This window comes from Dreissena polymorpha, chromosome 3 (assembly GCF_020536995.1).
Source record: "Dreissena polymorpha isolate Duluth1 chromosome 3, UMN_Dpol_1.0, whole genome shotgun sequence".
Taxonomy (NCBI): domain Eukaryota; kingdom Metazoa; phylum Mollusca; class Bivalvia; order Myida; family Dreissenidae; genus Dreissena; species Dreissena polymorpha.
Window position 1 is genome coordinate 50,724,294 of NC_068357.1, and position 13,502 is coordinate 50,737,795.

The 13,502-nt window shown below is 35.2% G+C and overlaps 1 protein-coding gene across 4 annotated transcripts in view; it reads right to left on the reverse strand.

The window, feature by feature from the left end:
- The window catches only part of LOC127874092 (interleukin-6 receptor subunit beta-like), a 188,948-nt gene extending 175,888 nt beyond the window's left edge, over positions 1-13,060 (reverse strand). Inside the window, exon 1 of one of the 4 annotated variants that reach the window (XM_052418211.1) lies at positions 12,971-13,060. The gene's annotated coding sequence lies outside the window, so the exon portion shown is untranslated. Of the gene's footprint in view, positions 1-12,938 lie in introns of all 4 variants that reach the window. The other 3 variants (XM_052418217.1, XM_052418216.1, XM_052418215.1) reach the window with 3 other exon arrangements.
- Between the last annotated feature and the right edge of the window lie 442 nt (positions 13,061-13,502).

Genomic DNA, 13,502 nt, shown 5'->3' on the forward strand with positions numbered 1-13,502 from the left:
TGGGGTCATACAAAATTATTTATGATTATTATGACAGTAAGGAAAAGCAAGCTTAACATATAAACTAAAATGTATTTTGTAAGAAAGGAAAGCAGCATCTGCAATTACGAATTTAACCCAAAATGTTTAAAACACAGCATTGCATTTGTTGGTTCCCTCAGTTAGTAGCATTATTGGGAAAAAAAGAAACTTGGCAGTGTAAAGTCTAGATGAAGCGTGCATATCTGTCACCTCTATTTTCAGAAGCACATATGTTATGATTAAATAGAACATACATGTATTTTCACAGTGTAAAAAGATATTATCTTACCTAATAGCTGAAATAATTCACGTTCAGAATAAATCTAAGTCTGCCAAAGCAAAAATCATCAAAAGACTCTAAGGCGGCAATTAATATTGACTACTTACCTAAAGACCAGTATGTCTGTACTGACTAGCCAAGGAACCATGGTGCTTTCAAGGATGGACATCACAAGGTGATCCCCAAAACACATCTGAACTGTACTCATTACAAAAGATACATAATGGATGGAAATTCTGAAAATATCTAAAGAAGAATCATGTAAGCCTTCATTTTACAAATTCTATTTCTTTTACTTGCAAAATGAAAAAGTAGGGATAATAGGGCTATTTTTGAAAAAAAGTAGGAATAATAGGGTTAAGAAAAAAAAAGTAGGGAAAAGTAGGAAAAGTAGGGACCAGTAGAAAGCCTGCATGAGATACACATGCATGCCAAATATCAAGTTGCTATCTTCAATATTGCAAAATTTGACCTTTGACCTTTAAGGATGAACTTTACCTTTCACCACTCAAAATTTGCAGCTCCATGAGATACACAAGCATGCCAAATATCAAGTTGCTGTGTTCAATATTTAAAAAGTGATGGCCAATGTTAAAGTTTTTGGATGCACGGACCAGGGGTTTTTTTTTAGAAAAAGGGGAAGACGCTCGACGCTGGGTAAAAGGGGAAAATCAAGCGCCAAAGAGACATATTTGGGGAAAAAATAAAAACTGTTCATTTCAATGTCTATAACTCACCTACCAACTTCAGGGGTTTTTTTTAGAAAAAGAGGCATGTCTCTGACCCTTTTGTTCTTAAACACATGAACAAGTATGATATTAAAGTCAAAGTCCTAAATAAAGTTGCAGGGGTAGATCTAATAATGGGAAATGTTTTCAACTGGGGCCGGGGAACGATGTCAATATTGTGATTTCAATTTCATGATGAATGGGTTGACGATCTAGATCTGCTACAGTATTGGAAGGGAAAGGTGCGGCAGCTGCCGATTGTCTACTTTCACTTTCACAATAAATTGAATAATCCGACAGTATTAATCGATGTTGATTACATGTACCACCGAATCATGCTGGGTTTCAACGGTTTTTGATGATTCATTCTTAAAAAATGCGTCAACGCAATTAATATTTTCCGACGTTTTATTTTGTTCGTGTATGAACGCCAATTGTGAGACTTTTTTCTGTTTTAACGTTTATATCTTGGCTTTCACATAACCCAGATGAAAATTCGACTGGTTTCCAGTAATTAATTGACGAAACACCTTTCTCGCGCAAGACCGGAATCCAGTAAAATAGTCACATGATTAATACGATTAGTTGCCCGGTTTCCATGACGTAATTTAAGAGCTATATATAGAATCACTGGGATTCCCAGATTTGAGTGTTCGTCGGGAGAGGAAGAGAGCAAGATCGTTGTACATGGTACAAATTGGATAAGTGTCGACTTCCCAAAAGAAAAAAACATTTCTTTGAGGGTACAGTATTATATTTTGGTGAAAAATTATACTTTTGGAGGGGAAAGGTAGTTTTTGGGGAAAAATTCTGGTAGGGGAAGACGCCGAATATCGGCGTCACTTTCTTAGTAAAAAAATCCCCTGCGGACAGACACCATATATTTGAAATTTGACCTTGAAGGATGACCTTGACCTTCACCTTTCACCACTCAAAATGTTCAGCTCTAGGAGATACACATGCATGCAAAATATCAAGTTGCTATCTTCAATATTTAAAAAGTTATGGCCAATGTTTAAGTTTTTGGACGGACAGAATATTTGACATTTGACCTTAAAGGATGACCTTTACTTTTCACCACTCAAAATGTTCAGCTCCAGGAGATACACATGCATGCCAAATATCAAGTTGCTATCTTCAAAAGTGAAAAAGTTATGGCCAATGTTAAAGTTTTTGGACGGACGGACAGACGCCCTATATTAGACATTTGACCTTGAAGGATGACCTTGACCTTCACCTTTCACCACTAAAAATGTGCAGCTCCATGAGATGCACATGCATGCCACACATCGAGTTGCTATGTTAAATATTTAAAAAATGACCATTAAAGTTTTCGGACGGACAGACAGACTGACTGACAGCTCAACTGCCTACCGGGGGCATAAAAATTATTATTTTTTTTTTTTTAACCATGTTTAAAAAAAATCTTTTTGTGTGGAGGGGGGGGGGTGGAGAGGGGGAATAAGGGGGGGGGGGGTCATTTAATAGATGGTATTTAAAAACAAAAGGGCCATGATGGCCCTGAATCGCTCACCTGACTAACCAAATACAATCCCAACCCAGTTTTCATCAAGATAAACATTCTGACCAAATTTCATAAAGATTGAATGAAAACTAGGACCTCTATTGTCTACACAAGGTTTTTATATTATTTGACCTAGTTTTTGACCAAGTGACCTAGTTTTTGACCCCAGATGACCCAAATACATTCCCAAGCCAGATTTCATCAAGATAAACATTCTGACCTAATTTCATAAAGATTGGATGAAAACTGCGACCTCTATTGTCTACAAAGGTTTTTCTATTCTTTGACCTAGATTTTGACCTAGTGACCTAGTTTTTGCCCCAGATGACTTAAATACAACTCCAACCCAGATTTCATCAAGATAAACATTTTTACCAAATTTCATAAACATTGGATGAAAACTGTGACCTCTACTGTCGACACAAACAAATTGTTGAAGATTTTTCAATTATTTGACCTAGTGAACTTGTTTTTGACCCGAGATGACCCAAATACAATCCCAACCCAGATTTTATCAAGATAAACATTCTGACCAAATTTTATAAAGATTGGATGAAAACTGCGACCTCTATTGTCTTCACAAGGGTTTTCTATTATTTGACCTATTATGCGACCTAGTTTTTAACCTAGTGATCTAGTTTTTGACCCCAGATGAACCAAATACAATCCCAACCCAGATTTCATCAAGATAAACATTCTGACCAAATTTAATAAAGATTGGATGAAAACTGTGACCTCTACTGTCTACACAAACAAATTGTTGATGATTTTTCAATTATTTGACCTAGTGAACTTGTTTTTGACCCCAGATGACCCAAATAGAATCCCAACCAAGATTTTATCAAGATAAACATTCTGACCAAATTTTATAAAGATTGGATGAAAACTGCGACCTCTATTGTCTTCACAAGGGTTTTCTATTATTTGACCTATTATGCGACCTAGTTTTTAACCTAGTGATCTAGTTTTTGACCCCAGATGAACCAAATACAATCCCAACCCAGATTTCATCAAGATAAACATTCTGACCAAATTTAATAAAGATTGGATGAAAACTGTGACCTCTACTGTCTACACAAACAAATTGTTGACAGACGCACACACACACGCACTCACATACGGACGCCGGACATCACACGGTCACATAAGCTCACCATGTCACTTCGTGGTGAGCTAAGGTGAGCTAATAAGAAAAAAAAAAGAAAAAAAATTTTGGGTGGGGGTGTGGGGGTGGTTTGGGTGGAGTCCATTGTGGTATGTCAGGTAAGTGTTGTTTTGTCAAATATTAATCAAATCTGATCCTTAATAAAGAAGTTATGGCAATTTAAGCTAAATTTATTTATTTGACCTTGAAAGTCAAGGTCATTCAAAGGTCAAGGTAAAATTCAACTTGCCAGGTACAGTACCCTTATGATGGTAAAAAAGTATTTGAAGATTTTAAGCAATAGCTTTGATACTTTATAAGTAAAGTGCATCTAAACACAAAATTTAACAAAATATTCAAAGTTACTAAGTCAAAAAAGGGCCATAACTCCGTCAAAATGCCAACCTGAGTTATGCAACTTGTCCTGTACAGTCCTCTTATGATAGTTAGTGAGTGTTCCAAATCTGAAAGCAATAGCTTTGATACTTTAGGAGTAAAATGGACCAAAACACAAAACATAACCAAATTTTCTAAGTATAAAAGGGGCCATAATATAAAAATGCCATTCAGAAATACATATATTTGCTTGCACAGTCCCCGTATAATAGTTAGTAAGTATTGCAAGTATGAAAGCAATAGCTTTTATACTTTAGGAATAGTGGACCTTAACACAAAACTTAAACAAATTTTCAATTTTCTAAGTATAAAAAGGGGCATAACTCTAAAAATAATGCTGACAGAGTTATGCACCTTGACCTACACAATTGTCTTGCTGCCATGAAGAAGTATTCCAAGTTTGAGTTAATTATCTTTGACAGTGTTAAAGTTATTTGACTATAAAAAACTTTAACCAACGTCGACGCAGACGCCGACACCGGGGCGAGTAGTATAGCTCTCATTTTTCTTCGAAAAAGTCAAGCGAAAAAAAAAGAAAGTATATCAGGGCTTTTTCTGGTCATTTTGGGAATATGACCTATACCCGTGGGATTGGGAATTTTAGCATCCTCTTTGGCAAAATTGGAAAAATGAGGCTTACTTAATAATACGTGATAATTTTAAATGTAAATGAGGGTATATTCATAATTTTTTACTTATTGTGAAGATACTGTACTGTTATATTGATCTAGAGCTAATAATTAGAAGGTTAATCTGTTTTGATTTCAAAGTTGTTTTCCCTCAAAACATTAATTGGGAATTTTTATCTTCAGATTGGGAAAAAAGATACTTTTTGCTATTGGGAATATGACCGAATAACTGCTATAAAATTGGTCCAAAAAAAGCCCTGGTATATAGCATTATTTCAAAACCAGTTTTTGCGCGCTGAAAAAACTAAAACTGGTTTGCTCAAAGAAATTTTTGGCCAGAGAAAGCCCTGGATTGGACTTAAACATGTGACTTCTAGAGTAATAATAAGGTTTCACTTTGTCCATATAGCGTCCCAGGATGAAATGTTTGTGGTCCAGCAACTGCCATTTAAGAACTTGAAAAAGCTATAATAAGAACAAATGTCCTGACCAAGTGTCATGAAGATTGGACTAAAAATGTGACTTCTTAAGTGCTAAAAATTGCACAATAGTAAGTATTCATAGTATTTAAAATAAGACATTTTTACGAATGATTACTGTTCACAGTCAAACAATGAAGTAAATAGGTTTTCTCATAATCATTCATTTAGGTCAATGCACGGACTCTAGATTACACGGATAAGAAACGGGACCGTTACGCCAAATATCTTGTTGTGTTTAAGTCACGTGACCGTGTTGTAACTATCGATCTTTTAGCGAAGCGCCGAGGTTATACATTTGATGTACCCACTCACGTATTTTGTTAAATTATAATTTCATTTCTAGGCCGATTTTGACAAATTATATATCATTAGAAAGCTAACGTAACGTAGTTTTCAGATATGTAAATATATATTAAGTTTTTCTTCTGATTTCGGCAGCCCGGCGAGATATAACTTAAACTTTTGCAAATATCATACCGTTTTGGAGTTTTAGAATCTAGATTTATGGTTGACATGTTCGTACTTTATACCGATTTATAGCATTTATATTTGGAGTTCAGTTTTAAAAATAACATCTTGCTTAGGAGAATAGAATTCTGTATATGATAGAAAAAAAATGGTTTAAAAATGAAAGCAAGTCAGGAATGAAGGCGGAAAAAAGTAGCGCGCGGTCCTAACGAACCTGAACTGATGCTAAGGTCTTGGCGATTATGCTTTTGTTAAGATACCGGCCATTGAATTTCCTTTGCCATGATTATATTATATTTTTTTATGGAATATATTGAAATATTTTGTTCTAGAGACATATCAATAAAGCTAAGTATTAATGAAGCGTAATAAATTAACGATTTCAGCTCTTGATTATAACACAGAAAGGGTGTTAATTTTATGATGAAACAGTGTATATAGCGGACCCTCTTGATATTTTTCGGCTTTGCATACTTCAAATATAATGGGTGTCAAAACATTCATCGTTTGTTGTTTATTATCAAAAAGGTAATTATGTAAAATTATATGAAAGGTTATTAACCATAAATTATCAATTAATTAAAATTATTTAAAGATTCTTGAAAATCACGGTCAACTGTCTATGCATGTATATTGAAATATCTTTTATAAGTTATCAGAGTTATAAATATATAGAATTCTAAATTATAACTCTGTATTATTTGTATTATTCGGAAAGATTATTTAACCCCGTTGTGGTCAAATGAGAATGCTGTTTTTAATCATGTTGTTCCGTACACTACCATACAATCTTTATAGGACTACGAAATGACGGAGTTTTTACGGGTACCCGCTAAATACGTTAAATGTTAAGTATTAGATTTTTTTAAATGTTAAAAATGTACATGTATAGGTATTAAGCACTTATAATTATTATGATTAAGATGGCTAACATCTATACAGTATGTAGTTCATGGCAATCTGTATGGGCGATGACTATAAATGTTTTCAATACGCTACATATCTTATAAACGCAAAATTGAGTATTTGGCGTAACATTACTCCAAGAAATGACCACTAATACCACGAGAAGACATGGAGGTATCATAAAAAGTGTAAACTGACCAGACATTGCCACCTGTGGTTAGGGACCAATATACAAGTATAGGTCCCTGCTGTGGCATATGACACCATAGTATTATTTAGTATTGGTCGGCACAGTATCTGATCATAACGAGATAATTGGTTTGTGCTGAACACAGGGGCAATAAAACCACAGATCTATCAATAAACAAGATTATTGAGATATCTTTTATTGAACACCGCGATAAAAATGCTCAAACCACGGACTCTAGATTACACGGATAAGAAACATGGCAACAATCTCAGAATCATCACTGCTATATGTGTAATCACCTAACAATTCGTCTAAAAAAAATGTATATATTTGAGTTGTGACGATGTACTGTTGTATAAGTCTGAATAAACTATCTGTCTGCCTGTCTAAATCCAAGCCGTCATCGTCCCAGTGAAAAAAATCTGATTTTAAATAATTGGACATGATGCCCTGATGTCAAAATACGAAATGACGCGCGTAACACCGAGCGTGATTTTCAACAATCTTTAACAAATTGATAATTTAAGGTAAATAACATTTCATATAATTATACATAATTACTTCGTTGATAATAAACAGCAAACGATGAATGTTTTTGACACCCATTTTATTTCAAGTATGCATGCAAAGCCGAATTATATCGAGAGGGTCCGCTATATACGCTGTTTCATCATAAATTTAACACCTTTTCTGTGTTATAAACAAGAGCTGAAATCGTTAATTTATTAAGATTCATTTATAATAAGCTTTATTGATATGTTTCGTGAACAAAATACTACAATATATTCCATAAAAATTATAATAAGATGGCAAAGGAAATTCAATGGCCGGTTTCTAAACAAAAGCATAATCGCCAAGACCGTAGCATCAGTTCAGTGCGTTAGGAACGCGCGCCACATTTTCCCGCCTTCATTCCTTAATTACTTTCGTTTTTAAACACATTTTTTTTCTATCGTATACAGAATTCTATTCTCCTAAGCAAGATGTAATTTTTAAAACTGAACTCCAAATATAAACGCTACAAATTGGTATTAAGTATGAACATGTCAACCGTAAATCTAGATTCTATAACTCCAAAACGGTATGATATTTGCAAAAGTTAAAGTTATAACTCGCCAGGCTGTCGAAATCAGAAGAAAAACCTTATATATATTTATATATCTGTTTACTACGTAACGTAAGCTTTCTAATGATATATAATTTGTCAAAATGGGCCGAGAAATGAAACTATAATTTAACAAAATACGTGAGTGGGTACACCAAAATGTATAACCTCGGCGCTTCGCTGTACGCTAATTGTAAAAGATCGATAGCCACAACACGTTAAAACGCGCGATGGTAAAACATAAAATGTGTATTTCTTGTGTTTAACTCGCTATAAAGCCATTAATAACAACAAGAATATACTTAAAGTTATATTTTTTTGAAAGAGGAATTAATAAGCAACAAGATAACGTATAAACCAATAAAATCGGATGAATAGTATTTGCGTAAGATTGAATTTACTACAGTAAGGGTCAAATACTCGATTCATCTCTTATCAATATACACTCCTGTGGTCAATGTGAGGTCCTGTAAAATCCATAAGATTCAGGACCGTGCATCCTGTTATACAGTCCAGCCAAAGCGGCACAAACATAATCCGCGGCTACGCCACGGCCAGATTATTAGTCCGCGGCGGCCGAATCGTGTGTTCACGCGGCGTATCGCCTTGGCACTCGGCATCGATCCGCGCAACGACGCCGAGTCTGTATTAACCTCGCGTACTTTCGCGGAGTAAATCCTGCCGCATACGTACGCGGCGGATCGAGTGAAAAGATATCCATCTACATGTACATACATGTATGTGTAGCGTAGAATTAATTACGCGCAACTGTTTATGTTTCGTTCGATTATCATTATTAAATTTGTAATCCGAAACACACTTCCGAATTTTAATGCTAACGCGTCCTTTGGCAAATTCTAACGTCAAATAAACAGTGCTAAAATATCCTTTGTTTCATAAAAAGCGCGCGAAAATTATGCAGACATGTAGAACGTCGTTTGGAAAGTTTGGGTGTATTTTGTGTTGTATAAATACATGAACATCACGTCAGACGTAAATCGCGTGTTCAGTGGAGAAAAAAAACGCCCCGATTAGACATTATTTCATCATCTCTATAAAAAGTAACAAATGCCAAAATGTATTTGATACTTAAGGAAATATCGAGAATGTTTGTGTATCGTAAATATTTACCAGCATTTGCTTTAAAACTGGAATATACGGGATTATCGGGTAATTAGTAGCGATATTAACTATATAATATGAACAAAATAAAACGTGTTTATATACGCATATTCAAACAATAGTTATAATAACAGGGGTTTTTTTTAGAGAAAGGGGAAGACGCTGGACGCTGGGTGAAAGGGGAAAAAAGAGTGCGAAAGAGACATATTAGGGGAAAAAATAAAAACTGTTCATTTCAATGTCTATAACTCATCAAAAGAGGCTTGTCTCCGTCCTTTTTGTTCTTAAACACATTTAACACGTATTAAAGTAAAAGTCCTTAATTAAGTTGCAGGTGTAGATCTAATTATGGGAAATGTTTTCAACTATATTTCTGTACTGGGGCCGGGGGACGATGTCAATTTTGTGATTTCAATTTCATGATGAATGGGTTGACGATCTTGATCTGCTACAGTATTGGAAGGGAAAGGAGCAGCAGCTGCCGATTGTCTACTTTCACTTTCACAATGTTCGATGTTGATTACCTCAGAATCCTGATGGGTTATAACGGTTTTCGATGATTCTTTCTTAAAAAAATGCCTCGATGTGTTCAGTATCTTCCAATTCCGAATGTTTTATTTTGTTTGTGTAAGAACGCCAATTGTGAGACATTTTTTTCTGTTTTCACGTTTATATCTTGGCTTGCACATAGCCCGGATGAAAATTCGACTGGTTTCTGGTAATTTATTGACGAAACACCCTTCTCGCGCAAGACCGGTATCCAGTTAAATAGTCACATGATTAATACGATTAGTTGCCCAGTTTACATAACGTTATTTAAGAGCTATATTTAGAATAACTGGGATTCTCAGATTTTTTGTGTTCGTCTGGAGAGAGAGAGAAAGATAGTTGTCAGGGGGTTTTTTTACAAAAAGGGGAAGACGCTGGACGCTGGGTAAAAGGGGAAAATCGAGCGCGAAAGAGACATATTTGGGGAAAAAATAAAAACTGCTCATTTCAATGTCTATAACTCACCTACAGACTTCAGGTTTTTTTTAGAAAAAGAGGCATGTCTCTGACCTTTTTGTTCTTAAACACATGAACAAGTATGATATTAAAGTCAAAGTCCTAAATAAAGTTGCAGGTGTAGATCTAATAATGGGAAATGTTTTCAACTGGGGCCGGGGAATGATGTCAATATTATGATTTCAATTTCATGATGAATGGGTTGACGATCTAGATCTGCTACAGTATTGGAAGGGAAAGGTGCGGCAGCTGCCGATTGTATACTTTCACTTTCACAATAATCCGACAGTATTAATCGATGTTGATTACATGTACCTCCGAATCTTGCTGGGTTTCAACGGTTTTTGATGATTCATTCTTAAAAAATGCGTCAACGCAATTAATATTTTCCGAGTCTGAACGTTTTATTTTGTTCGTGTATGAACGCCAATTGTGAGACTTTTTTTCTGTTTTAACGTTTATATCTTGGCTTTCACATAACCCGGATGAAAATTCGACTGGTTTCCGGTAATTAATTGACGAAACACCCTTCTCGCGCAAGACCGGAATCCAGTAAAATAGTCACATGATTAGTTGCCCGGTTTCCATGACGTAATTTAAGAGCTATATATAGAATCACTGGGATTCCGAGATTTGAGTGTTCGTCGGGAGAGAGCGAGATCGTTGTACATGGTACAAATTGGATAAGTGTCGACTTCCCAAAAGAAAAAAAACAACATTTCTTTGAGGGTAAAATATTATATTTTGGTGAAAAATTATATTTTTGGAGGGGAAATGGTATTTTTAGGGGAAAAATTCTGGTAGGGGAAGACGCCGAATATCGGCGTCATTTTCTTAGTAAAAAAACCCCTGGCTGTACATGGTGCAAATTGGATAATTGTCGAATGCCCAAAGGAAAAATAAACATTTCTTTAAGAGAAAATATTATATTTTGGTGAAAAATGATATTTTTGGTGGGGAAATTGTATTTTGAGGGGAAAAATTCTGGTAGGGGAAGACGCCGAATATCGGCGTCACTTTCTTAGTAAAAAAAACCCCTGAATAAGCTGATAATTAACAAAACTACAAATACGTCGTCACTGTCTTGATTATTGATGTGGCTTCAAACTGCTAATTTTCTCAGCTAAAATATAATAGCGGAATCAACATGCAATTAATTTATAAATCCACCATATTATGCTGGAGCCTTGACCACTTGTATGTGCGAAAACATAATTACGTGACCTTGTTTATGTGTGAAATACATACGCTACGGGCGGGAAACAAACTTAATAATTGGCCAGACACATTAACTATGCTTACATGTATATGCTAGTACAATCCGCGCACAATAAATTTATTATGATTTTAATTATTATTATATTGTTCTTTCAAAATTTGTTAACTACATGTAACTAATAATTAAAAAAAAAATATTTCATGATCGCATCGACTCGGCATCATGTCGCTGACCGCGGCATGCCTTGGCGGACAGATGCGAAGTTTCGCGGCGAAATGCGACTTGCCGCCGCATACTGACGCGGCTTCAACGACTGACGCGGCATCGACTCGTTTCGCCTTGCTGCTGCGGATCGCGAAATACGTTTGTTCCGCTTTGGCTGTACTGTACATAGGGACCCGTTAAGTAAAAATATTATGTTATACTACATATATATACAAGGGATACAACTGTGAAAATTCCTGCACACAACCATGGTGTAAACAATAGCGAAAAATTTGCTTCCAAATGCAATAAATACACCAATTAAACTGTATTACAACAGCCAAGACATTTATCTTTCAGAAAATAATACACTTGGCAATAAAGTACAAGCTTTTCATTGAACTAAGAGAGAAAGTTTCATTCAAAATGCTCAAAAATCCTTACTTGGACACAGGTGTGCACAGCTGAAAACTGAGAATTCTAGAAGTAATTTTCGTATTCCTTTGTTATAAAGCTCTTTTGCTGGTACATATTCCTTGGATAGTTTTTTTTCATAGTGAAATAGAACATAGTTACTATTTAGTGAGCATATTTTGCTAGAAATTCATATCAATCTGCTTCAATTTCACAATGACAATGTTTTACTTTCATTTTGGATATTTCACATGTATTTCTAACATGCGATTTGATTGGTTGAAATTCCACTGCAGTAATAAATCCAGCCATTCACGTTCCACGTAACATTACCTGACAAATTGCATACAAATCTTTGACGATGGTAGAAATGTAAACAAATTTAATATTTACGGTGTTTTACATATATGCAGTTACATGCAATTATGGAAGGTGTCTACTTTGATTAATTAAGTGTCTATGGATAATAAAACAAGGTAAAATTTGCTCAACTTCTCTGTTATTATTAAATTATGAAACAAAATGTGACAAAGTGGGTGTGCACACCTGTGTTAGCATTTCGAAAATTTTACCGTTTTTCATGAAACTTTCGTTTCAAACACAACTATGAACACTTTTACTGCTATAAACGTAGTTATTATCTGATAGATAAATGTCTGAGCTGTTGTTATACAGTTTTTTTGGTGTAAGTATTGCTTTTGGAAGCGATTTTTTTGCTATTGTTCAGACCATGATGTTGTGCAGGAAATTTGACAGTTGTATCCCTTGTATATATGTATATAGTATAATAGAGTATTTTTTACCTAACGATCCCTGTGGTACTGTACATAGCCATCTCTAATATTGGTTTGAAATCTTTGGTGAAATTGACCTTGTGTAGTAATATACAAAGTTTGCATACAATTAATTTAGAGGTACAGAACACACAGGTATGGGGCCAGTGCTTGTGTACAAATGCTCATATCACCGGTGACTTTAAAATAATTGCCAATTGGTCATTTGGAAAAGTCAAAGGTTGCCGCCATTGAACTTTCCGACAGGCGATTTCTAGAAAGTAACTAACCACATACGTCACTTGTTTGAGATACCTTTGTCTTAACCTCACTTTTTACACTACTTCCTTTCCTTGTACCTTCGTCTAGTTGAACATGCCTGGCTTTTTTTTAATTCCATTTCATGCTTCAAATTTGCATGCTTTTCCATCATATCACACAGACGATTGCTGGAACGGCTGGATGCGTTCGTTGACACAGATCGGTATCGTTACAAGTCGGTTCCGATATCACACCAGCCGGTATGTACGAGGCACGTGTGGGTCGGTGATTGGAAGATTTCGCTTCCGCTTTATTATCTTCTTACATTTTTTTGTTCTTTGTTTATACTTCTGGGATAGTTCGATTTCCTAAACAGGTACATCGTGTCGAAAAATTATACGGCCTACCCGAACCGGAGGCGAGTGGAAATAATAAATTGGAATTCTGCTTTGAAATCCTCGATTTTCTTAGGGTCAAAAACTTCACTTGATCGATAGTGTCAAGTTAAGTAATTGCAAACCTATACGTGTCATGTTCAGTTTTAACTGTTTTAAATGGTACCAACGGTTATCTTTTTCAGCGCATCGTTTGGCTATTTTACTCCACATTTGACTACGGTCACTATTAAAT